The sequence below is a fragment of the Neodiprion pinetum genome, chromosome 4 (assembly GCF_021155775.2).
Source record: "Neodiprion pinetum isolate iyNeoPine1 chromosome 4, iyNeoPine1.2, whole genome shotgun sequence".
Lineage (NCBI taxonomy): Eukaryota > Metazoa > Arthropoda > Insecta > Hymenoptera > Diprionidae > Neodiprion > Neodiprion pinetum.
Window position 1 is genome coordinate 20,819,475 of NC_060235.2, and position 26,747 is coordinate 20,846,221.

Consider the following 26,747-nt stretch of genomic DNA (forward strand, 5'->3'; position numbering starts at 1 on the left):
TTATCGAATGCAATCGATTCAAACAGGCAAGAAAATACTCATGTTCCAAGAAACTTGACGGATACCTACCTAATTAGGATCTCACGTCAATTTAAAAAGTTTGGCATTTTACTGACGTGTCCCAGCTTTAACGGAATTTTTACAGTTGAAATTCAGAGTTGAATATTTTTTTTTTTTTTGTTCGCAGGGACTTTCTTAATTGCAAGATTGAACTTGACTGGCTTCGGTAGACTTTTCCAAACTTTTTCTTTGTCACATTTTTTCTTGTACATAATTTTTGACCCAACTATACCATACGATTAAAAAAATGTGCAATGTTTATCGAGCTTTTAAGCGTCGGCGGGGAAGAAATTTACCCAAGTGGATAGGATATTTCGTGAATAACCTACAAACGACGCAGCGCGTTATGTGTGTACCTTGTTCTTACATTATTAATACGTATAGGATGAATGAATGTATCATTCATATGAGTGGTCGCCGAACCAAAGAGAGAAATGTACCTACCTAGCAAATTGTCATAAACTTGTAAGCTCGCGTTACGGTGATATTGATGACCACCATTTCTGGATGATGTTTCATGTGAGAACACTTTTAGACAACTGTTCATTATCAGCATACGAAAAAACTTAGGAAATTACTATGACCTAGTTGAGTTGAGAAACCTTTACTGTAATGATCGTCATATCTATTATATTATGTGAAAATAACAACTATAAAGAGTAACTTTTTCCAAGAACTTCATTCCTACGACTTGATGTAGCTTATATAGGTACTTGGATCGAAACTACTTCACTACTTACAGAATTAATTATGTCGGTAAAACGATCGTATCCGTTTTATTGAAAGTTTCCTGGTTACTGGATAATCTTTGAAGTACCGGCTTTGTTCGTTACGTGCAATTAACTAATTGGAATAAATTTCTAGAATTGTAATTTTCGAAAACCACTCTACGAGCAGATTTATAATTGTACAGCAAAACAATTTCACGAATATATACGAAAAAACTAGAGTACAATATCTCACTCTCCGTTTTTATTTTATTTCTATTCGTCAATCCCATTTTTATCGTATTATTCATTTTTATCGGATTATTATTGAAATATCGCGAGTAACGTAACTTTAAACTCGCTACCGTTATAGGCATGCCGGAACAAATCAAAATTCATTAGTTTCGCCGAAGGATACATGCACTGTAACACCGTATACAACGACGTGGGGAAAATTTGAGAATTAAATTTCTGCTCTTGGCTCGCATATAACACGAGGAACGGGAAAATTATTCCATCGACATCACAGAGAGAGATGGAGAGAGACAGAGAGGGAGAGAGTAAGTGAAAATATACGAACGCGAGGGAACTCGTGCAGGATATGAATGGATGAACTTCCGCCATTCGAACTCTCCACGTCAGAATCTGTAGACGAATTCTCGGGAATATGTCTACAATGAAATTGAAGCCAAACCTTTTTCAAGGATTACGGCAATACTGACGAATGTATACGTGAGAATGTCGTTAAAGTGAAATAACTAAATATTCCAAACCTTCGTGATTGGAAAATGAAAAATGTATGATTTTTAGCGGATTCATACGTATCATCTTGTCATATTTGCATTCACCTGTAGCAAAATCTACTCATATTATTCATTACAACATTTCACCGCAGCGCGTGCTCGGTCAAGATCAATCGAGATAAATTTTCAATTGGACGACCGAACCGAGCAAAGAAATTGACGCAAACCAATTTTGGATATTTATGACTCGACGATCAGTTAATCAAACCTACCGGGGCTTGTTTTATTCACAAATTATATAGATTCAGCTTCATCCGCTTATTTTTTCATCAGAATCAATGAATGAGAAGTATTGTTATTGACAATAAAGTCACGTTTTGCGGTACCCGCGATATCTAAAATACGGCTGACCCGATTGACTTCAAACTTGAATACGATGTTCCTTCGTAGTTTATCCTCTTTGCCACAGTCCGACATTTTTTTTTACCTTGTCTTCGATAAACTGTCGGCTGTTTGAAGTAAAAATTTCGCAAGGTGTCCAAGAGTTTGAAATAAATCGATTGAGCCGTGTTTCGAGATATTGCTGGGCGGAAAATGTGTCACTGAGTGAAATCGTTTAAAAAAAAATAGATACTTTAACGAATCTGGATTTACATACCTTTGAATAAAACAACCGCGAATCGAATTGAATAATTCGTTGTCAATATATAATAAATTCCCAATATCGATCATCTTCTTAAACCGTCTTATTGTATGAAATTGGAATACATATAAATATATTTGGAAATTATTACGCGGACCGAGGAGCAAATCGGGCCGTGATAAACAGAGTAAGCGGAGGTTATTTCTCCGCATATTTTGACGCAGGGAAACGCGTGATATAATGAGACCTCGAAAGGCTCGGCGGCGAGGGGAAGGGCAGATATTACGTAATCATGAGATTACGAGAAGATCGTAATTAGTTGGCTCAAAGGTAATAAGAGGGGGGGAGAAAGGGAGAGAGGGAAGGAGAGAGAGAGAGACACGAAGGTCCTCGAGGAGGCACGAAAATTGGCGAAGGGACGAAGGGTCGAAGTTAGAGGGTCGGACACTCGTGCTTCGAGATATCCATCTCGGCGGGTGAAACGAGAACGATTCTCTTCTCGTCTCTCGAGCCCGACTCATTGTTCGCTTGTACCCCATTGTCTTATTGTTCCTCGTGCCCGTAGCGGAGATGCTGCAATGGGTAAAAGTGAAGAGCGAGCGCTTCACAGCCCTTCCCGCCGATTCTAACAACTGCAAAATTAACAGCTGGCGTTTGGAAAACTTTGCACACACGCTCGGGCACAAAGCCTTGACCTCTTGACCGATGATGCACGGGCAAGCGGAAATTTGGGCAGAAGGGGGGATGAGTGAAAAAAAAAAAAACAAAAGTTAAGACGAGGAAAAAACGCGTAGGTATGGGAACTCCGTCGAAAGTTTCGTAAGAATGTAATTCTTGCGACACTTGTGTTCTTAAAGTTAACCCTAATCGCTTCACTCTGGTCGAATTTTAGAAATAGGATTGAAATTCGGATGGGCTGTCTTCGTCAAAGGTCACTACTGGGAAAAAAAATGAAAAAAAAATAAAATAACACTCTGTCTCCGGCAGTGTTAAATAACATAGTATCAGACGATGATGATCAAGAATAAAATAAAACAATTCTTACTATGTTATTGAAATAAATCTAAAATAATTTAAAAGACACAAGTCAGGATGTCAACAGCTGAAGAAAAGATTTTACAATTATAACGTTCGCAATTCCTAAACTCTGGTATTGTTGGATCCGATTTTGAGATTCCTTGGTTTTATTTTGCAGACCGTATGGAGATTTTCATAGATCACCTGAAGAAAATTTTACGTATAATTATACGTATATCGATCGTTGTTGGATTTCCTAATATTTAAATATTTTTTTTTTTATTTTCTTATCACGGATATGTTTCTCAAGAAGATTCATTCCTCGATAAAACCAGCCAGAGCTTAACCACTGAGGAATTTTAAAACAAAAGGAACAGTGTAACTCGAGTACATAACAAGCTTGGTATTCGTAAACTATGAATTTCAGTATAACATAGATAATACGATTGTGGCACTATTTCAATGATCATTATCGATGAGTTTCGACGGAATACCGAAGCGTCTGTACAGGAACTCGAAAAGTTCTGTCCGGTTCCTCCTACCGAGTGAATAATAATTAATCCAACTACGGAACTCGTTGTTCTCTCTTCCCTCCGTGCTTTCTTTCCCCCCCCCCACTTTTCCAGTCGCCAAGAAGAGCACGTGTACAATGCCGAGCGATCCGAGTCCCTCGTTCACCGCTTCGCCTTGTTCAAGGTAGACGTGAGAGAAGCAGAAAAGCAGAAAAGCGCGTGAACGGGGGTTTGCAACGCTTGCAGAACTTGCTATTTACCGGTTGTAATCGGATTCTGTACCCGGCCGTAGTGAGAAAGAGAAGGGGAAGAGAAACTACGACGACGTTGCCGTTGAAGAACACATTTCCCCGGCATAACGAAGGGGTGGAAAAGGGAAAGAGAACCTGGGGAAACACTCAATGCTCGCATAACTACGCCGGAGTAATTGACTCGGTGTTATTTCTTTCGAGGTAGCGGGATGAGACGAGGGAAAGAGGAAAAAGTAAGGAACTGGGGCTCCGTTCGAGACTTCATATCTCCCGGCGCCCGCCTAATACGATGAAAATGAAGGAAAAAAAAAAAAAACAACCAACTCCGGAAGGACCGCCGAGAAAACTATGAGGGAAAAAAACTTTCAGCTACAGCTGGAATGAAATCGTATCATCCTCCAGTGTCGTTGTATCATTGAAAAAGTTTCTCTCGATCTCCGCTCCCACGGATATTATTATCCTACGTATAGATACACAAATTGCAAGTTGTGTACAATTTGAGAAGTGCGTTTCGGTCACGGAATTATAGTCTCGATTTTTTTTTTATCAACTATCTGTTTTTCGTAACGGATAATTTCTACTTTTGTTTTAATTTTTTTTTTTTTTCTTGCCTGCTTGTGATTTTCCACGATTTCCACGACGATAGAAATATAACTCGAAGCTGGATTAATAGATCGTAGTATGATTTTTCAAGGGATCGAAAATTGAAACTGTTATCGCCAATATACAGAAATAATAATTCGTCAAAATTATCTAGCTAGCTTACCTATACAGAATACATATATCTCGCAGGCGAAGTTTCACAGTTTGTTGAGAGAAATTTCAACTGAAGTACAAAGACATCAGCGACAGCAGCAGCAGCAGCGCGAGAGGTTAGACAAGAAGAAGGAGGTGAAGGAGAGCGACTGAATTTGAAAATCCATCAAATCGCAGAGGAGAAAGGTCCCGAGTTGATAATTGTTTCATCGCCGGTGGAGCGACAGTGTCTGAAAACGATGCTGGCTTTCGTTGCCGAACGAAAGACGGATCTTGGTATAAGAGAGAGAGAGAGAGAGAGAGAGAGAGAGAGAGAGAGAGAGAGAGAGAGAGAGAGAGAGAGAGAGAGGGAAAGATGGGATGAGTAAAAGGAGAGGCTAGGAGCAAAGAAGGGGCGGCATTTGTTTAATTAATGGAAACTTTGTTGCCGAGGAGTTTGAGCGGAAGTTTTAATCGGCGGTTGGGAATCGAATAAGAAATATATGACGAGAAAATTAACTCCAGGGGCGTGTGATGAAGAAAAAGAGAAACAGAGAGAAAGAAAGAGGGAAAGAGAGAAAGTGGTTGACCCTTGTTCGCTGCCGCAAAAACCAAAGGCAATCCTCAGCTCCGCGAAGTCGTCTTAAGAATTTGTCGGACGTAGGTACAGTCAGATCAAAAATCCGTCTAAACGGTATGCAAGCGAATTAGATTAAAATTAATCCAATTAAAACACTTTCTGTGATTCGTAGATAAAAACTATTTACACAATGAATTTCAACTGTTAAGATGTTCTAATTGAAAGATTCAGAAAAATTATGAAGCTAAGTTGGTAACGTCGACGTAAAGAAATATTGAGGAGGGGGATAATTATTTAACAAGTTTATAGTGACTTTTATAGTCAAGTTTACAAAATATCAGTAAACACATTTCCTTATTATAATTTACTGAATTTAAGACATTCCTGCAACTGTGAAATAACGATTTTCCGTAACGTCAATCGCTACAGTGACGTTACTAACTTCAGACTAATGAAAAGTTACACTGATCTAATATTTTATGGCGAAAAAATTCGTACGTTTAGACTGATTTGAATCAAGAATAGCTCATTTTATCCGTAAATCAGTTCCCTAAAAATCGTCTGAAAGACATTTTTTCGCGAGCTGAAGGCTGTTGTTTATCTGAATTGGAAAAGCGATATTCAATTTTCGGTGAAAGTATTTTAGGTACGATGATTGCCTGATATTGTTGATGAAATCAAGTATTTAAACATTTTTTCATCTATCATGGTAAATTTTTATCAGATAAATGTGACTTTTTGTTATTTATTTATTTATTTTTTTTTTCTCAAGTATAGGAAAAACAATTTATACCGTCGAATGTAAATAAGCTTCATTTTCCTCGACCATTCTCATTTCTTTCCCAATCACAACAACGACAAAGTCCAGAAAGGGGGCGGAATTTTATCGGCGGAGGAGTTTTTTTTTCCCGCCGAACTGTTCTTCCTGCTTTGAAAGCTTCTTTCAATTTTTGCCCAGAGGCTAAGACACCCTTTCCATTCGACTTCTTTCCCTCCTCCAACCGCGGCAATTCGTGGGCTCGAAAAAACCGGAGGAGTGAAAAAAAAAAACGAGGAGAAGAGAGAAGACAAAAGAAAAGAAATAAAAAAGAAAATCATCCCCGTAAGGGTAAAAGGGGGGGAAAAAAAACACCCCAGTATTCAATTGATTCGCTCGTTCGAGCCGATAAATCGTCGCGGCGTGGATATAAACTCGATTCTAGCCGGCCGCAGCGACTATTTTAAACAGCCGTTAACCGAATTGGCAAAAGATATACAGTACGCGTGGGACAAAGTAGCCGGAAGCTTGTAGCCCGTATTTTTTTCCTCCGCTTTTGCGCTCCGCATGTTTGCAAAAACTGTGCTATTCCTTTTAATTTCGTCTTTAATTCGACGCGAATTGCTCGCCTTTCCTTAAATGTCCGCAGAGAAGCTGTAACGATTCGAGATGGCAGAGTGGATGCGGTAACAAGACGTCTTGAAGGAAGACTTTCCGATTTCCGGTAGAACGAAGAATCGACCGACTAAAGGGACCTTTTCAATGTCTGCAGCAGCGGCGCGTCGAAGGTTGAGAAAATTCAGGTGGAAATCCTATATGGTGGAAAGTTTCCAGACTGTATAACGTTTCGCTTCCCCGTCCCCTCGTCATCCTCTTCCGCTTCCTGTTCCATCCACCTCCCCTTCATCCCCCCTGCCCTTCTCAGCATCTTTTCTCTTCCGCAACCCCAAACTTTCCTGCATAGGAAGGAATAACCGGTTGGTTAGGCGTCACCGCCAACCGTCGCTGTTTCCCTCAAAGCCGATAATTAACTGTACGACTAATTGTAATTAAACGATACGAACGCTAAACGCCTCGCTACACGATTCCGTTACAAATCTGTCTAAAACGTACGGCGAACTTCCGGTTTGAAATCCGTATATGAGGGATTCTCCGTCAACTCGGCCACTTTTTTTTTCGACCATCTCGGATCTGCCCCATAATTGGTTATATCAAAGTACTACTAAAAGGTACTCTACGTAAATTTTTTCAGATTTTTTAATTCATTATTTGAGAAGTTGCCGTTTTCTTTTTTCAAATGAATATATCTCGGAAACTTGAAGTAACTGAAAAAAAAATGACTCTGCATAAAAGTTGTACTTTTTGGTTTGCTTTCGAGAGGAATTTTCGAAAAAATTTTTACCTTCCGGTAATGCTGATTTTTTACCAAAAAAAGAAGAAATTTATTTTTTTAATCAAAAAGAACCCTTTCTTTTTGGCTGAAAAAATTACAGAGTCTTCCAACATGTGTGGAAATATCGCGAAAAAATCGCCAGAGTGGCACGGATCGAGGTTCTAGGGTGAAAAAAATGAAGCCACACAGATTAATTTTTTTATACCGGAACCTCGACCGAATTTGTGTGGCTTCATTATTTTTACCCTAGAACCTCGATCCGTGCCACTCTGGCCATTTTTTATTGATTCAAGTTGCCGAGATATATTCATTTAAAAAAAAAACGGCAAGTTCTCCAATAATGAATTAAAAAATCTGGAAAAATTCACGTAGAGTACCCTTTAGTAGTACTTTGATATAACCAATTATGGGGGAGATCTGAGATGGTCGAAAAAAAAAGTGGCCGAGTTCACGGAGATTCCCTCATATCCGAAATTAAATTCCCTAGTCTTGCGATGTTCTGCAATATGTAAAGAAATTTAGTTCCGTGATGGGAAGTAAATGTTTACCTTCGAGTGAACCTGTTATTAATTGTTTAATTCAATTATTAAGAATCTTTTCTTTGAACAAATTGAGCATGAATTTTTTAAAAATATTTATCAACTTCCCAGTAGCTTCATGTAAAAACTGAAATTCTAAATCAGCTGTATCTAGAACTTCGTTTTTCTTTTAGTAAAACCGTCGAGTCTTCCTTTCCCTCTCTCTCATTTTTATCTCCCGTAATATAGATATACCTACACCAATCATTATCGCACAACCTATGTCATTATTGAAAAAAAAAAAAAATATCCATTCCTCGACAATAGCGAAGAATATTCATTGCGACAGAAAAATCTGTGCAGGCTTTATGCAGTGGGTGAAATTTAAAATGAAAACTTGAATTTTCTAACAATGGCTGAAGAAAAGTTACACTGTTTTATTTATTTATTTATTTTTTTTTTTTTTTTGACTCAGGATAAATTCACTACACGTTAACACTTCCAAACTCTGCAAACTGTTTCGAAACGACAATTTTTCGCACATCAATCTGTTCGATCTCTACGGTTTTGTTTTCGAAAAAATTGAAATGTACGAGAGATCGGTAAAAAATAGAATAATGATGTTGACTAACGACGAACACGGTTAAAGGAGATTAAAAATATGTATGAACCTTTAATTATGGTTCGTCTGGTTTTATTCAGCGTGCGAATAATCGAATATGACATTGTCTTTCTGCTCAGTGTTTTTTATTTTTTATTGTTCTTGTTTGTTCGTCAAATCAAGAACGAGTGAATAAGAGAGGCAAAGGGCGGAATGTATGTGAAAGATTGAAAAAAAAAAAAAAAGAAAAAAAAAAAAAATAATAATGAAACACTTGAAGACATCATTAGTATCGCGAAAGTGCGCGAATACTTGTAACACATGGCTACGTATAGATATACCTCATCGAACGAAGAGAAGCGTAGCAAGAGACTGTATCAGCAAAAGATCACTCAGGCGAAGGGACAAGTAACTAGATCGTCGATAACTTTAAACGAGATATATCGAAGTGGCAGACTGTCGGCTTGACTGTATGTTTTTCTTTCTTCTTCTTCTTCCTTCCTCCCTTAAGACCTGTGCAGCAGAGAAATATAGAGAGAGAAGCATTTATTCACCCTGGGACAAGCCTCCCCCTGAGAGAGCGAGAGAGAGAGAGAGAGAGAGAGAGAGAGAGAGAGAGAGAGAGAGAGAGAGAGAGAGAGAGAGAGAGAGAGAGAGAGAGAGAGAGAGAGAGAGAGAGAGAGAGAGAGAGAGAGCGCGAAGGAAATAAAGTTAAAAAAAAAATTTTTTGCCCCAGTTCCATTTCCGTTCCATTTGTATTTACGGCGTCGTTATTTGTTACTTCAACTTTTCAGGGACTCGTATCGAAAACAAATGGTTCCTGTTTCTACTTTGCTCTTTCTCCCTGCTCTTACGGAGTTACACACCCGTTTTTGCCCGGTAACTGCGCGCCAAACGAGAGAGAAAGAGAGAGAATAAAAAAACAATGAAAAAAAAAAAACAAAACCGAGAAAGAAGACAAAGAAAAAAGAAGGCTATTATTAGCAAAAAAACTTATTTCAGAAGTAATAAAAATCTTTTGTCAATCTCCGGTGAAATTCAAAGTCCAGGTACGAACCTTAAAAAAGAAATTGACGGAAGGAAAGATTGGATGAATACTTTTCGTCGAGAAATAAATAACGTCTGATCCTGAAGCTCTGAACATTGCTCATAAGGATATAAAATAATGTGAATCGAATCGAAAGCGTATTGCGAAAAATCAGATTCCGCGTTATTATATGTACATATATTTTTTTACATACATGTATGTATGTATAAGGGGCGGTGGAAAATTTCGTTGGTCATATAATATCTCGGAGATGATGAAATGTAAATTGAACCCCTGTCGTCCTTCTCTCTTGTTTCTGTACGTCTCCCTCTTTCTTCTCTCTCTCTCTCTCTCTCTCCCTCTCTTCTCTCGCTGGCACGTATCTCCAGAATTTTCAACCCCTTTCTGCGGCCTGTATTATTTAATACGCGAGGACAGCCGGTAGCGCAAACCTGCAACCCTTGCTCAATCCTACGATTCGCGTGATTTATCGAATATAAAAGAGAACGATAGAGAGAGAGAGAGAGAGAGAGAGAGAGAGAGAGAGAGAGAGAGAGAGAGAGAGAGAGAGAGAGAGAGAGAGAGAAAAGGCACGTGACAAAAAATATGTCCCGTGATTCATTCGACATTTTGATTTCACCCACCTACCGTAATGTTTCCCAAAAATATTTTCACAATTCGCGTTAAAAACGCTCGTCAAACACTCGTCGACCAAAAAATTTCTCACCTTCGTTCAAAGTAATTTGACTTTCAGTAATATAAACTACAAGAAAAAGGTAAATATTTTTACTTTTATTGCCTCATAGTTAAAAAAAAATGTTCATTCGTACAACGTCCGTTCATTTTTTCACTTATATTTAGACCGTAACTCAAGTTGTGTGTAAATATCGTCTCTGAATTTCACTCGTCTTGGAAAATTGAAAAAATTTTTTTTCTTTTTAGTATTCAATACACCGAGAAATATGAATGAATTAATTGCCCGTGTAACGGAAGTAACGGGGAGAAAGTTGCGGAAGCGAGAAACGTTAGGGGTTGAAAAGACGCATATATATATACATATAATGTATGTAATGTATACATATATAGGTAGAACGTGAAGAAAAAGGAAGAAGAGAAAAGAGGAAGTATGAGAAGGGGGGGAAGGGGGGGGGGGGGGGCAGCAAAGTTTGAGCAAAACGTTTCATTATGCAACTTTCCTGCCCCCCTCCCGTTATATATTATACGAATAATAAAGCATACTCGATTCGGGGGGTCGTCATTCTGCGGATGTATTATATATACATATATATATATATTTATATGTGTATGTATATGGGTCATTCCATGTCAATTCAACGACGTTGCGACGGTGAACCTCTTAGATTTTTATGATTTTTTAATATGTTTTTATACATGTAGAAAGAAGACCTCAGCTGAATTTTTACCTCTTTATCTCCTCCCATTCCGGAGTTGTCGATTTTTGAAGAAATTAACGAAAAAAATTCATGTTTCTGACAACAATTGAAATAACCTAATTATATACAAAAATTTTTAAGTATTTTTTGATGCTCTTTCTGAAAAAAAATACAAGAATTGAAAAAACAAAATTGAAAAAACAAAATTCTTGAGCCATGATAGAAGATGGGCTTTCAATAACTTCTAGTGAAAATAATTTGAAAACAAATTTTTTTTCAGTAATTTTGATTTATTTTTCGGAGAAAACGTAGTTAACGTAGAATTTGGTACATTTTTTTGGATAAAATCAAAAGTGCCCCATTGAACGAAAATCAAATTTTTCGATTAAAAATTGCCAAAAATGGCCGAAAAAGCATCAAGAAATTTTTTTTTTTTCAATTTTTGTATTTTTTTTTCAAAAAGAGCATCAAAAAATACTTGAAAATTTTTGTATTCAATTAGGTTATTTCAATTGTTGTCAGAAACATGAATTTTTTTCGTTAATTTTTTCAAAAATCGACAACTCCGGAATGGGAGGAGATGAAGAGCTAAAAATTTAGCTGAGGACTTCTTTCTACATGTATAAAAACATATTAAAAAGTCATAAAAATCTAAGAGGGTCACCGTCGCAACGTCGTTGAATTGACATGGAACGACCCATATATATATATGTATGCATACATACATACCACTACATCGGGCCATCGCTCGCTAAGCCTCGCGAGTGAAATTACCAATTAATGACCCGTTACTGCGAACCAACTTTTCGCCCCCTAATTATAATCGTCACCGGCTTAAATCTCGTAGCTTAAGCTGCACCCCACTGCAGCTTTTTCCCTTTTTTTCTCTCTCTCTCTCTCTCTCTCTCTCTCTCTGTCAGTGTCGGGCCGAACCCTCGGGAATTTATTTTTCATACGAGGGATGTTTCGAACGACAAGGAAGACGATGTTTTATCCTAGTAAAGCAGCTACAAGAGATAAAAAAAAAAAGGAGTGGGATATTCACGAAATTTCAAATAAATACTGGAATATCTCGTTTCGAGCTGGACAACGAAAAATAGAAAAAAAGCGTGTGAAAATTTTTTTCATCCAACGGAAGTGCGACATTTCATTCGAATGTAAATTTGATTGCGAAAAAGTGAATGATTTTACCACGGTAAGAAAAAATTTTGTTTTTCACCCTCGTGACAACGAAATTTCTCCTGAAAAAAATCATTTTTACGTGTATATTGTACATCGTTATTGAATAACTTTTAAAATTGTAAGAATTTGAGTAAAAAAAATTATCGACTCAGACAATATACAGAATTTTAGTTTCAGTATTTACCTGCAACAATTTTTACATTATCTAACGATTCTGTTGTTTAAAAAAACATCAGTCGGTGATATTTTTCGTTTCATTCAAACTTTTCAACCCTTCTCATCCGTTGCATAATTGTATCATATTTCCCTAATGTTTATCTTGTAAGAGAAAATTGAAATTATACCGACAGCAAAATGCATCGATATTAGTCAATTCGAGTAATTACCGTAACGAAAAATTCAGTCGTCATTATAACAAAATTACCTAGCCACAAATTCCGTTCAGAATTTCCGGAAAAAATTAACCCATCCACATTCTAAATCGATCGTGTTTTTATAATGTTCACAAACGAAACGGAACGATTAAAATTGCACGAGCTTTTGATCATCGATTAAAAAAGATGCGACAAGTGATCAACGAATGATTCGAGGATCGTCGGTTCATCGGAGTGAAGAAAATTCCAGCTTCTGACGCGAAGATGGAGTGTAAAAAAAAAAAAAGAAATTCCGTGACGTCATCGCTTCCGCATTGCATCCGTTCAACTCGGAGACTGAATGCTTCATCAAGATAACCTTCCTTCATCGAAATCGATTGGTAGAAAAAAATAGGGATTCGCCGGATGACGAATAACCGTATAAAGTCTTGTTAACCTATAAGGGTCGGAAGAAAATCGACCCTGCTTTATTTCCGTTTTCCGGTCCGATAATATCGGCCGATGTTCGATTTTAGGTTCACGGTTTAGTGACATAAGTCCCTAGTTAAGGCTAGTACACGATCCTTGACTATTCTTCAACTGTTTTCATTTTTTTATTATAACCCAGAAATATACGTACTTGAAGGTAAAAAATGACGAGGATTCAATATTCAAGTTTTCGACAAACTCTCGCGATAATCTCGGAAACGGTGAATGAATAATATTTGATATCTACGCGACATTTCAATCAGGTAATCCACGGGCACGAAAGCATTTTTTTGAACGCATGCTATCGAGAATGAAATTCAAGATTCAAATTTTTTATAAACTCCGGTAATGATATTGGACAAATCTGAAACTTATACCTCCTTACGTTCAATGTCGATCAAATAACCCGATGGGAAATAATTTTGTGTAAAATATAGAAGACGATTTGTGGAAAAAAAAAAAAAAATTGTCGCCGATGAAAGATGCCGATTGTGTATACTTAATGGTACTTCCAGCAATTAAATTAGTCTGTATAAGGTGATGAAAAGTACCGCGAAAAATACTATGTTTTACGGCTTGTTTATTTTTTACCCGTCCCAAAAATTTTCAAAATTATTTGATTCTACTCGTCTTTACCCAACGAGTTTTTAACCCCATCCCAAAAACATACAGATCAATTTTTTCAAAACAAGATAAAAAACATTCTTGTGCTCTAAATAAAATATTTTCACCCACGATTCAAAGTGGAGAGATGGTTTTTTTTTCTATTTTCGTACCTGTTCAACATCTATTATGAAACGTACCGCTTTCTCCGGTTCGATTACTGATTTTTTAAAATTAATTCTCTAATCAAAAGTTATTTTTTGTCATCCAGACTCCGCCCGCCATTTTCGAACCATTATCAAAATAGATAGAACGACGATGATAAAAAAAACCGACAAAAACATCCTTTCGAAAACGGAATGTTTTATTTCTCGTTTCAAGAAAATTGACGTGTGTATTTTAATATTTTTGAAATGGATTTAAAAATTCAGAGGCTCAAGACGAGTGATTCAAAAAAAAAAAAAAACTTTTGTTTCCCGTAAACATTCTCAGGTACAAAAAATCCTTGATGAAATGAAAAAATACCATAACCAACCGTTTACCGAGTTCACGTGAAGAGCCCCTCACAGATAAGTTTTCATAATTAAAAAGCAGAAATCTGTTCGGTCGATCGCTATTCTCCTCGTTGGTCAACATCGGAACCTGCAGCGAAAATCCGGGAAAAGCTCATCTTCTCTCCTGAGCCGGCTAGAGAAAGATAGAAGAGATTTCCGTGCCCGTAGCGTGGATACAACCGAGTAACCGATGGCACTTAAGACCCATCAGTCAGGCAGTTATACAGCGGTGTGTTATACTCTGCAGGAATTGAGCAGCAGCAGCAGCAGCAGCAGCAGCAGCAGCAGCGGCGGCCGGCTTTCTCTAGCGAATTCCGAGCGGCTCTAGGAGACGCATTATCTCATCTAGGCAGACGCTGGCGGTGTTATTAAATGCGGGCTGCTTTCCCATCCGAAATGGCTCGGGCGTCCGTGGGCAACAATTTGTAACAAGTCTGGACAGCGATTGAAGATATACGGGGAAAACCAAGATGCCCGTAACCTGACCTCTTTTCCTTTCCTTGGAGTCCTTGGATACTGATACATTTATTTTTAATTCTAGTTTCGGACTTATTTTCATTCTACTTTACCGTTGAACTTTGTCTCGGTACTTTTACCTTCTTTCTCATGTTATTGTATTTTTGCTATCTCATTTTACAAATTTTGAACTCGTGTTTGTACTTCTCGTTTGAGACAGATCGAAATTGTCCAATACTGTCGTGGACATGACGACAGGTTGGCAACAACAACGACGATAACCCCATCATCCGCTTGGAGTTTTTCGATTCAAGGTCGAAAGATGTCAAAGAGGTTTGAAGACAGAAATGTGACACGACAAAGGTTTGAAAAAGTGCAAAAATGAAGTCACCCGAGTTGAATTTAATTGGAAGAATATTTTCCCTTGCCGGAGAAGAAATTCAAGGGCCGTAAAGTTTGGCCGGTAACTTTCAAAAGATCGCATTACTCAATCACCGCTGCTATGAAAAAAACCCATCGTTTTACCGATTTATTGATTTAAAATAATCGACTGTAGGGTTTAATTTTACTACCTAAATGAATTCTCTAAAAACCAACAAAGTCATAGTTTTTATTTAGCTCTTCGGTTGATATAAAAAAAAAAAAAAAACGTGATTAGTGAAATCACTGCAAGTAATAAATAGTGTATTTTAATGTCGCGATGCCTTGATAAAAAATATGTAATCCACAACTGGTTCAATTCAGCTTTTTGACGAAAGTAACCTATTTCTTGCCGAATCATTCAACATTTGTAAATTATAACGATTGTTAAACATACCGAATTTTCTTTGTCGCCAACTAACGAGCGCAAGAAGAAGAATCTGCTTCAAACAATTTACAAGGGATTCGTTTGCGAAAGAATTGACCAATTTCTTACTGTAATCAGGTAAACTTTACAGATTATTTTGGTGAAAAAGTAGCAAAGTCACGTGATTTCTCTGACTTTGTTAATAACAAGGTATTTACTGTTAAGACTCAGTGTTCAAATACTTTTTTTTGATCAAATGTAGGTTTTTGTTTTTTTTAAATTAAATTCTTGATTAGCTTCAGTTGCACTTTTTATATCATTGTCTCAACAAAATTTTGACCTAACTTTACGCCCCCAAATCCTTAAGCTCTGTATATTCAATTGAATTTCAATTCCAGCGATAAACGGTTTTTAAAAAAAAATAACTAATTCTGATCAAAAGCAAAAAAACAATTCTTGTTTCTACTCGTTTCCGATCAGTTTCATCTTTCCTCTAATAAATATTTCAGAAAGACGCGCTCAGTTTAGAAACCATTACCGTTTAAAGCTCGATGATATAACAGCGACAATTCGAATTCATAGGTTTAAAATAGCAACCCCTGCGTAATAATTAAATCTAACGAATGACGGAGCTAAAATGTAGGAAAAAGAAGCGGGTGAAAAGAGACGAAGGAGGAAATTGATTGGAGAGCCGCTGCAGGTACTGAAAGTAAGTACCCTGCTAACCTCATTTCGCGGCGAGATTGAGTGACGTGAATGCAAAACCGTTATTTTGAAGCTCGCGAGCTACAAGCAGCGAAACGATAATGATTTTCGAAATGAACAAAATTAATTCAGACTTTGATAACAAAGAGGATTCTGTAATGACGCCATTATTGTTTCTGACAGCTTGAAAATCGGCGGCTCCCCCAGACTGAAATAAAACGTAACGTAACGTAACGTGACGTAATGCAACATCACAAGAGAATAACGCGCAACATCAAGCAACGTTTTTCTCCTCGTTGTGAATCAAAATTCAATTCACCGAGAAGAGGATCGAATTTAAGCCCTTCCGCAATCATCGGCTCTCTTTTTATTGGCTGTTCCGTAAGCTGAAAAAAATTTCGTTTCTCAACAACGAGGAAATTCTAGTAATATTAGTATCGTTATAAAAAAACGTTTTGAATACTGTTGTAAGAATAAGAAAAAAAAAAAAAAAATTCTTCAGATAACTATTTAGTGCAATTGCAATTGTCGACACTGTATATTTGTTGCGCGCAACGTCGAATTTGTTTGTCTAGTCGACTGATTTTTCTTCGCACGAACGAGGCATCGAAATTAAATTATTGCAATAGTTGCAAAAGATTACGATTAGTGACGTTAATAAAAAGGAATAGTAACACCACCGATACATTTTCGGACCACAGCCAGGAAGCTAATTTTCAATTTGTACCCGGAACTGTATGTTTCGGTTACACCAAAAAAGAAAATGGTCTAGGAGTGTAGTAAAGTAACAATGTACAAATAGAAATTTTTCTCGTTTTAGATATTTAGTCGCGAATTTCAGCTGTAATACGTAGAAGGACGAAAATGGCTGTCTCGTTTTTCGATAATATCGGTAATATCGACTGATTGGAAATATAGGTTCCCAATAATAGCTGTAACGATATTTCAATAATGTCGCGATTCCGATAATCGATCGCTTTCGCCGCATATATCTGACACCGATATTCACCGGCACGTTTGCCGATTGCCAAGCCGATCGGATACGTATTTTTGATCAACCGTATTAATTCTAATCCGTATCTTTCAGGTAGATATTCAGCATTGTTCGAAGATAGAAATTTCTCGTATCTTTTAAGCAACGTTTTTACATCCAGATTTAACCACGGATATTGACTAATTATTTTAATATACGTACATTCGCACGATATTTATTGAAAATTATCAATATTTTATACGCAGAAAATAATTATGTTTGTTCCTTAAAATTACAAAATGCGCAAATTTATTCCAGCCCTACGAAAATAAATGAATTTTTGATCAAAAATTTTTTCTTGAAAATTGCAGCTTCTTGAAACGAGTGAAAATGTTCTCCGATTTTTGTTAAACAAACGTTATTTGAGGTAAAATTTTTATGATTCGTGAAAAACAATAGGTGCATACATGTTCGAGGATTTTCTAAATTATAGAACCGAGTCCCGGTAGTTGGAATATTCGAACGAATATATTTAGCAGCAGCAGCAAAATCAGAAGCAGTCAGCGACGCGCGAGCCGTTGGATATGCACGATTTGTCGAAAGCTGCGTGACAATTGCACCTGCACACGTTACGACACCAAATTCAACGAGGGGTTGATTCGATGGGCCGTCGATGAATTTCATGAATAAAAAATGTAACGCGGATCCTTGTTTTATCTTTATTTCTCTATCTCTCCCTCTAGCCTTTCCTTTTTCTTTCTTCCTTGCTGCACATGCGGAATATTTTCTAATTACGGTTATTGGCTAACATCACAATTTCAATTACTTCGCCCACGTGTACATAAATTGTACGCTGTACATGTGTGTAAAAATAGTAAAGCAAACACGGACGAGGTAAACAGGTTACTTCGTATCGTGAAATTCGTGAAATGAAAAAGGCGATAGGATAAACAAAATTCGTGAAATATACGAAAATATTTCACGAAATTGTTGCTTGTATAATTCAGGCTGAAAAGATACTAGAAATTTTAAAGCGATGAAAAATTATCCTTCTGCAAAAAAATTAGTATAGTAAATCATTGTTCTAATCCGTGGTAAATTACGTATACAATCGGTAATGTGTTGAAAAATGAAACAACAAATGTAACAATTTTGTGCCGAATAAACGGGGGGGAAAAAAAAAAATTCACCGGTGTAAAAATTGAGAGCTTGCAAGCGTGCAGAATCGCATTACACGCGATAAAACGTAAGAGCAGAGAAAATGTTGGGGATGATGAGGAACGGCAAGAGTAAGAATTGTATAAGTAATTGTTGCGAATTAGTGTCAGTGCAGTTTATATCTCGGTCGTTATAAATCAGATTTAAAAAGGCCATTATTACGGTGAGAATAAGAGTCCTTGCAAGCCACGGTTTCAACCCTCGCGTTTCTCTCTTTACGACACTTCTTCCAAAATACTTTCGAGATTCCAGAGCAGCGATCCTGTCGCTGTATATCTCGCTGCTTGTAAGAAGGAAAATAGGAGGGACGATACCGTCGACTAATTGCCGCGGCTTTCACCGTCTTTTCAAACCCACGTACAATGCGTGAATATTACGAGTATTATTGATCCACGCGTATCGAGATACTCGCTTCTTGAAGATACTCAGATTCTACCAACCGCAATTATAAACGATAGAGACCTCAAAGGTTATTTCGACGATATTGTGAATATCCTCCGGGAAATAATTGAGAAATCGGCCTACGTTGAGTTGAATTTTATCAGAAGAATAAATATCAATTTTATCAAAAAATTTGATGCAGACTAATTTTCAGACCGTTATAACTGGAGATGAAAAATTTCACGAACTAGATTATAACAATCATCGTCATTATTATCAACAATTACGGAATTTTAAAAAAGTTTAATTTCATCCCGAGGTAATTTGTTAGTATTTTTTCCGCGGTAAAAAATAATACGTCTTCATTACGGGCATTCTAGCTCAATTTTCTTTTTCTTTTTTTACTTTTCGTTGCTTTTTTTCCCTTTTCACTGTACTCGAACCATACATACACTAGGTTTTCATACACACAGTTTATTTATATAGGTCAAAATTCTGTAACTTTTTAATCTACACAGTTGTACGTCATCATCTATTTTCATCTGTACAAAGAGAAAAAAAATTATGTGCAAGGTGAAGACGAAAGGAAAAAAGCTCGCTCCGATGTTTCCAGCTGAAACTTAGTGTCCGATTTATTATTAATACAAGTAAAACTGATTCTTTAATAATCACTGATTAATTATCAAGTAAGGTTAACGAAATTATTTGGGTTATATATTAATCACATGGGTTATTTCGTTTTTTTTCTTCTTCTAATCCGCTCACAAACTTCTCGCACAAAACCAAATTAAAAACGACCGTCTCGGGTGTTTGTATTTCAATCACAATGAATTTCACGCGACACGACGAATTGAGAGAAGAGGCCATTTCGTATACGTACCCGGTGTAAAGGAATGGATAATTGGCGGCACGGTTTCTGACTAATCCTACGCCACTGTGATGAGATCTCGACGTTTTTTCATCCCTGTTTATTACACAGAGAATTGGGAGATTTCTTACCCTCTTCTCGATTCTGCTACGGGTTCTCGACACGAGGAAGAAAAGAAGAGAGAGAGTGAGAAAAAATCAGAGGACGAAAACTTCGTACCTGCCAAGTATCGCCGACGTGATTGAAACTGGACTCAGAGAGGCATGAAAATTTAATTTCGCCAAAGTATGTATTATAGGTTCAACATATATATATATATATATACTTATACATGTAATATTTATAACTTGATTTTTATTCGCCATTTATATGATGTGGGCGTGTATTTCGTATCATTTTATTTCTCATCAGCAATACCATTGTCTTTTTTCATCTTGTATACATTATGCCAGAATATGATATTATCAACGCTTGCAGATAACTTTTTGCAAAGTTTTTCTCCATGCCATTACAAGTTACAGGCTAATTTTTAAAAGCATAATTCGTATTATTTTCCATCCACCTTCGGACGTAATTTTGTATCTTGCATTTAATTCACTCGATATGAGAATTTAAATATTTAAAAATATTTCCAATAAAATTCAACAAATTTTTGCTATTCCATCAAGGGTTGAAAAAATTCTTATGCAAATTACTAAACAATCACATGTATAATACGTTGACCCTAATATGGGGTTGAAAAAAACATTCATGATGGAGCCTGTTAAATCGGTTCCAAATGATGAAGAGAAAATTATTCCTTGATTATTTTTCATATTTTCACATCGTTCCCCTAGTCTCCGTGTTTAAGCTGGAAGTTTCAAATTATTCAAAATTATGGTCAGTCACCACATTTTGTACTGAATTTTATTTCGAAGTTATTTGTAGGCAAAAAAATCCTTAATCTCAAATATTCGGTAAGATTCGTCTTCTTCTCCGTGGAAAAATAAAAAAAAAAAAAACAAGAATTGTTTTGTCAATCGGACATAATCTGAAAATAAAAATTTGAAACAAAACGCTAGCATTCATTTATTCAGGACTCTAATGGAATAACCCACGTGTCAACACTACGTCATATCACACTTGATGACGTGCAAATATTGAGAATATTTTTTTTACTTAATCTGATCATTTGTCAACTTGATAAAAAATTAAATTAATGTAGGACACGTTTCTCATGGAATACCTGATTTATGATTTTATATTTTACACTGAAAAGAAAATCGATCTCGATGAATATTCCAGAATATAAATTTCTTTTTTTTTCCAACGAATAACCTTGAAATAAAGTTCAAAATATGGTAATGACCGTATTTATGAATATTTTGAAACTTCCCGCTTAAACAGGGAAACTAGGGGAGTGAAATAAAAATCTGAAAAAATTGAGGAATATTTTTTCACCATTTCGAACTGATTTGACAAGCTCCATCATTAATATGTTTTTCTACCCCATACAAGGACCACCGTAATGTATAAATATAAATATATTGATACGTTTTTCAGCACTACGAAACGTTAACAAATTAAATTCCTTTCCCAGGAAACGTTGACTGTTTAAAAAAACAAAAAAAGATCTCAACGAAAGAATTCGACAAAAGAAGAAAATAAAAATAACAAAGCAATATTTTTCCACAACAAATAACTTCTCTCATCTCGGAATGTTATTTCGGTTAATTTCCCATACTTTCCGGGTATAATAAAACATAGTCGAAGTAGCTACCGCTGGGTATCGAAATCGCGATGTAGAAGGATTACAGCCGCGGATTCGCACTTGTAGGAAGGTGGAAAGGGGGGAAGGAAGGGAAAACTTTACGCGGTTAACCCAAAACGAGGGGCGCTTAAACTCAGGATCAACCGCAACCAATTGCACAGTACCTATTCCGCTGGCCGGATTTCCGATATATGTATAGTAATGTATACCAACCCCAGCGAGTCTCGACTTACACAGCATTCGCAGCCTTAACCTCACCGCCGTGTGCATGTGTATACATGTGTGTGTGTGTGTGTGTGTGTGTGTATGAATATATATATATATATATATGAGAAATACAACCGGGATCAGAGCGTCGTCGATGGCCTCTTTCCCGGCCGGCTTCGTCATTCTCAAATCCTTTCCTGTCTATCCGAGAAGCCGGAATTCTCAGATTCGGAATTTTTATCCCCCTCGAATAGCGTGGATTCGATATTCAGTCTTTGATACAGTGTATTGCGATGCTCGATGAATTTCAATCGCACAGCACCGAATTGATCACTTCTCCGAACGTCCGTAAACCCGAGTTTCTCGAGTACCTGAAGCTTTCATCGATGAAATTCGATCGAGAGCTCGAATCGTTAGTAATACTGAATTCTTATATAATTAAAACGAGTGTGTAGTAACAGGTCACAGCGCGTTATTCAGCCTCGAATAAGTTCACCCTTCAAGAAATTTATAATGAAACCCGGTATACATTGAGTTAAAAACTTGAGCGTACAATCAAGTTTGATCGATCAAAAGTTTCTGGGAAATTATTTAGTTTCATTTGACGAAACGAGATTTCTCGTTAACTATTATATAATTTGATATAATAATTTGAACAAATTTAACGACGAGAGAGAGAGAGAGAGCTATACAATGGCGTTGAATCAGTGATTAAATTAACTAAAATTTGTAATAGTCTGATGGAGTGAAAGAAATAATTCACCAGTCCAGCATATTTCAGTGTATCAATAATAACGTAAACAAACAATTTTCCATACCAGGTGCAGACAAAAACTTTACACTGAGTACAGAAAATCGAGTTTTCCAAATTATAAAGCCTGTTAATCAAGCTTGCCAAGTTGGCAGAGTCTAAAATTTTCCGACGATGCAGGGGAGTTCTTCATCTACTCTATACAAATAATCGGATATACTTACTTGATATTTCTTCGCGTCGAATAGAATTAAAAACGAAGAAAAGAAATCTCTGTAGCAGAGTTACAATTTGTACTCTTTATCGTAACGAAGAACCGTCGAAGCTTTCGTAGATTTCAATCCCCTTGCATCGAGTCACGTACGCTGTAAAAGTAAGGCTGGCACATCGAGTGAAAGCAGGCGAAAATGGGTGCTTTCAGGGATTTTAAGTTACATCTTCGGGGCGGATTCGCGTTAATTCGTGATTTGTATTCGCGTATTGTGGGAAAGTCGGTATTTTCGAGAGGGGGGTTATAATTTATATAAACCCTCCCCCTCCCCCCCTTTCCACCCCGTAAGAATTTCGAAATACATTATTTATATCGACTCATGTTCTTCTCGGCTTACGCAGTGTTTCGCCCGTTTCTTCTCCCCCTCTTTCCGATATTACCACCCTTACTTAACGAGCCATTTATTCGATACTTGCTGCGCAACTCAACGCCTGCTTTTTATATTAAAATATACATATTAACGATGTTGATTCTGATAAAACAAAATTAAGTCCATACTCGGTACACAATTTAAACAAACTCCATTGATTCGAGGTTGTTTGATTTGCGAAGCGTCGAATCAAGCCGACCTCGTTGTCTCGCTAAAGCTAAAAAGCTCCGAGTCTCTTCACTCTCGAATCTCCATTTTTCTGCGAAATTTTTTTTCAGGATTGTACAGAAAATTATCGACGAGCAGTTAATGCTCTTCTTCTTCTCGACTGAATCGAATCATTGAAAAGATTTGGGGGCGTTTTCACGGCGCGTTTCAAGAATTCTTAAATCAATCCTCATAAGGTTGATACAAACCAGCAAGAATGTCATGACAACAGTGAAAATGAACGAAGCTACAATATTTCGTACTATCCATGAAATGAATCGAGGTTAGAGTTCATATTTTTCTCTCAGTGTATCGGTTCCAGTTTCGAAAAACGTAAAATACGGTAAATTCTTTGTGAAAATAGGCCAAGAACAACTTCCGGTTGTGGGTACTCTACATTTTTGCATCGCGAGCGAAAAATATTGCTCTGTGTAATAAATGAAAATAAATTTTGGAACTGTAACGAGAAAATCTAGTCGTATTGTTGTTGATTATTTGTACTCGTATTATATTTTCTCGTACGCCTATCTCGATGATTTGATGTTATTGAAATAATAAATAGTTAATATTCCAACGCCTTATTATTCATCGGAAAAATAATACAGTTAGCTAAACAAAAAGATTCAACGTTGCAGTATAAATGAGAAAATCTATATAAAATATCGACGACTATAATTCCACTAAATAGTTGCTAACTTGACGGAATTTCCTCGTGATTCCATCGGTGTTTCAATATTATACCCTTTTCGCTAGAATCTTCCAGTCTCCGTGAAAAGTGAGGTTTCTGAGATTGGCCGGATGCGAGGGAGATTGTGATAAAGCTCCGCACCCCCGAGTGTTTGATTCGCGGTGAGTGAAGTTCGATGCTAATATCATTAATTATCGTTGATGCCGGCGAAAATTTCGCCTCTTTCCATCCGCGATATATAATAATTCGGACGTGAAACCGGATCGCTGGGCTCTCTCTCTCTCTCTCTCTCTCTCTCTGTCTCTCCCTCTCTCTCTCTTTCTCTCTGCACGAGGCAATATGTCGCGAGTGATCAAAGCCGCGTTGCGAATTAAATTGGCAAATTATTATTACAGGGGATGTACCGTTAAATTTCAGCACGAATTTTCCGCGTGCTCGCCGGCTGCAGGAAGAGACGATCCGCCCTTTGAACCAAACGACCTTCACCGATATTATTCACCCTGGTACGAAATTTCATTCGTCAATTTCGCATACGCGTTACATATATGAACATATGTAAATTACATGCATAAACGAGTATATGCAGGTCCGGTTATGTGACAAAACGGATGAAATTATTGCCTGTACATTGACTGTGCAGTTTGAAACGGAAAATTGGAACATTGATGGGAAAATCGGGGAAAAACGAATCTCGAAAATTCGATATTTTCAATTTCCTGTAATGAAAACGGATAGTCAATAAAAAAATTAAAAAAAAAACACGCAGTCGTAATAAAGCAGTAAGTATACTGCATTTTAATTCCGAAGCACTAATTGAGAACAAATTTTTTAATACCACAACTTCAAAATTTTTCATAATCGAAACAAATTTCCAGTAAATTGATGATGTAACTTTCAAAATTGTCGTGCGAATTTTCAGAACTACTCTTTTATAAATTCACTATGAGGTAACAGGAATGGGGAAATGAAAATGTTTGCAGAAGTTGAGCTAAAATGACTAATAATGTCGTTAAAATTTAATTATCAGTCTCTCCGAAGTTCCCCTCGAATTTTCGTGAATACGAAATTGCGTTGTGAATTCTGATAAAATCGCAGGTGATTTCCTGTAATATTCGAATGCTTTGAAGATATGATACGAAATCCCGTAAATCTATGGATGATATATCCCCGAACGAAATATATATGTATCACCGAGAAGCCGGCTTGCCTGATTCCACCTAAGTCAATTACGAAATCCCACCAATTCTACAAAGTCGTGTAAGTTCACTTTCATTTCAGTTTCGATCGAACAAACGTGATGAAAAAAACGAACCAGGTTATAAAATCACGAATATTGACTTGCGAATTTAATTTACGAAGTTTCCACTCATGGATTTTTGTCTAAATCATCAGTGTCGTCGATCAAATTACAAGGCAATTTAAAAATAGACCCGGGGCGTTAATTACTAAAAAAAATATAATAATTCACCACGCGTCAGAATGAGAACAAGTTTACATTCTCACAGATTTCCCAAATTTCATAAATTTAACAAGACTTCGTGGATTTTATATCCAGCAAGATTTTATGAACTTAAGTACAAACATAAAATTCGAAAAATCTACCGGCGGATTTCAAAATGAGATTTTCGTAAAACTTTGAGAACGTACTTCTTACGAGTATAGTGATAATTAAGCTTGGAAAGAAGAATTTCTTATACAACTTCGTCTATTACAGAATAACGGAAAAATTTAATTGTGCAGGAAGTTGAACAAGTCGATTTAACAGGGCTGAAAGATTTTCAAGGTAACTTAACCAGAGAAAAGATCCGTTCGAATAATAATAGAAAGCAATTAAATTGAAATAAACTTCGGTCGAATCAAATGAAATTTTTTTCTCCTCGCTCGAAAATAAAATAAATTATAAATTGTTGAATAGATTCATATTCTAATAAAATCTAGAAGAATTTTTTTTCCGAACGTTGCGGCGTTCTACGCACTCAGAAGAGAGGGGAAATAAAATCTTCCTGTTCTTGGATTTACCTGAGACAAAAGGATTGTATTCAATGTGAATCTATGAAATAATTTACTCCGCGTAAGCGCTAAAAATTTAATCAGATATTCGATCGAGATTCATTTTAATCCAATAAATTTTCTTTCCGAGCGATGAAATTTCCCAACAGATTCATATTCAAATAGATATTTTTCCTGGACGTAGAGAATGACGACGGAGAACCTTTGGAAAGGTGAAATGAACCGAGATTTCCGGATCGAACATCCGCTGACACGACAGGTCGAGAAGCGGCGTCCGGTCCTGCAAAAGGCATCGAAGCGTCTCTTTTTGGAATTCGTTGGTAGGTTGGCAGTCGGGTATCGAAAAAGGGTCGAGCGATGGAAGGAGGGTGGAAATTCGGCTCGGTGTTATCTGTTAACACATGGTCAGTCGTTCGAAAGACACGGAGGCGGCGAGGCTCTGTCAAATGGGGAGTAAAGTAGCTGATAGCGACGTCGCTGCTAATGTTCTTGCTCATGGCGAACTCGACAAGAATAAGGGTAACCTCCATCCACCCCCCCGTGAGTTTTCCCGCCGTTTAACGCGAGTCGAGGGAGGTTTCGCGTTTCGCCATCGGCCCATTGAATATGCACGGATATATGACGCGTGCATTTCCGCCGCCTTATCCTCTCCTCCAATGGTGTATTTTATCACACGACTAGACGTATGCATAACCGAATGTGTATATAAGCCCCGATGATATCGAAACGATGCCGCAGCTATCCGAGAATGAATAACGATTTCGGATGGAGGAAAAAAAAAAAAAAAAGAGAGATATGTTACAAAGGGGCGGGGGTGAAAAATTACTGAAACATTTTGTGCCCTCATCAATTCCGTGTCACGATTTATGTGCGGATATAGAGACCACGCGTATTATCCGTGCATATATTGTCTGACAAAAACAAAAACTTTCTTTTTTCTATTCGTACATTTGTATTCATACGCAACAATTGCCATTTGTCGAAAA

At 37.0% G+C, this 26,747-nt stretch overlaps 1 protein-coding gene across 3 annotated transcripts in view; it reads right to left on the reverse strand.

Moving 5' to 3' along the window:
- Positions 1–26,747, reverse strand: part of Syn1 (Syntrophin-like 1) — a 236,782-nt gene that overhangs the window by 133,852 nt on the left and 76,183 nt on the right. The gene's annotated exons all lie outside the window — the stretch shown is intronic.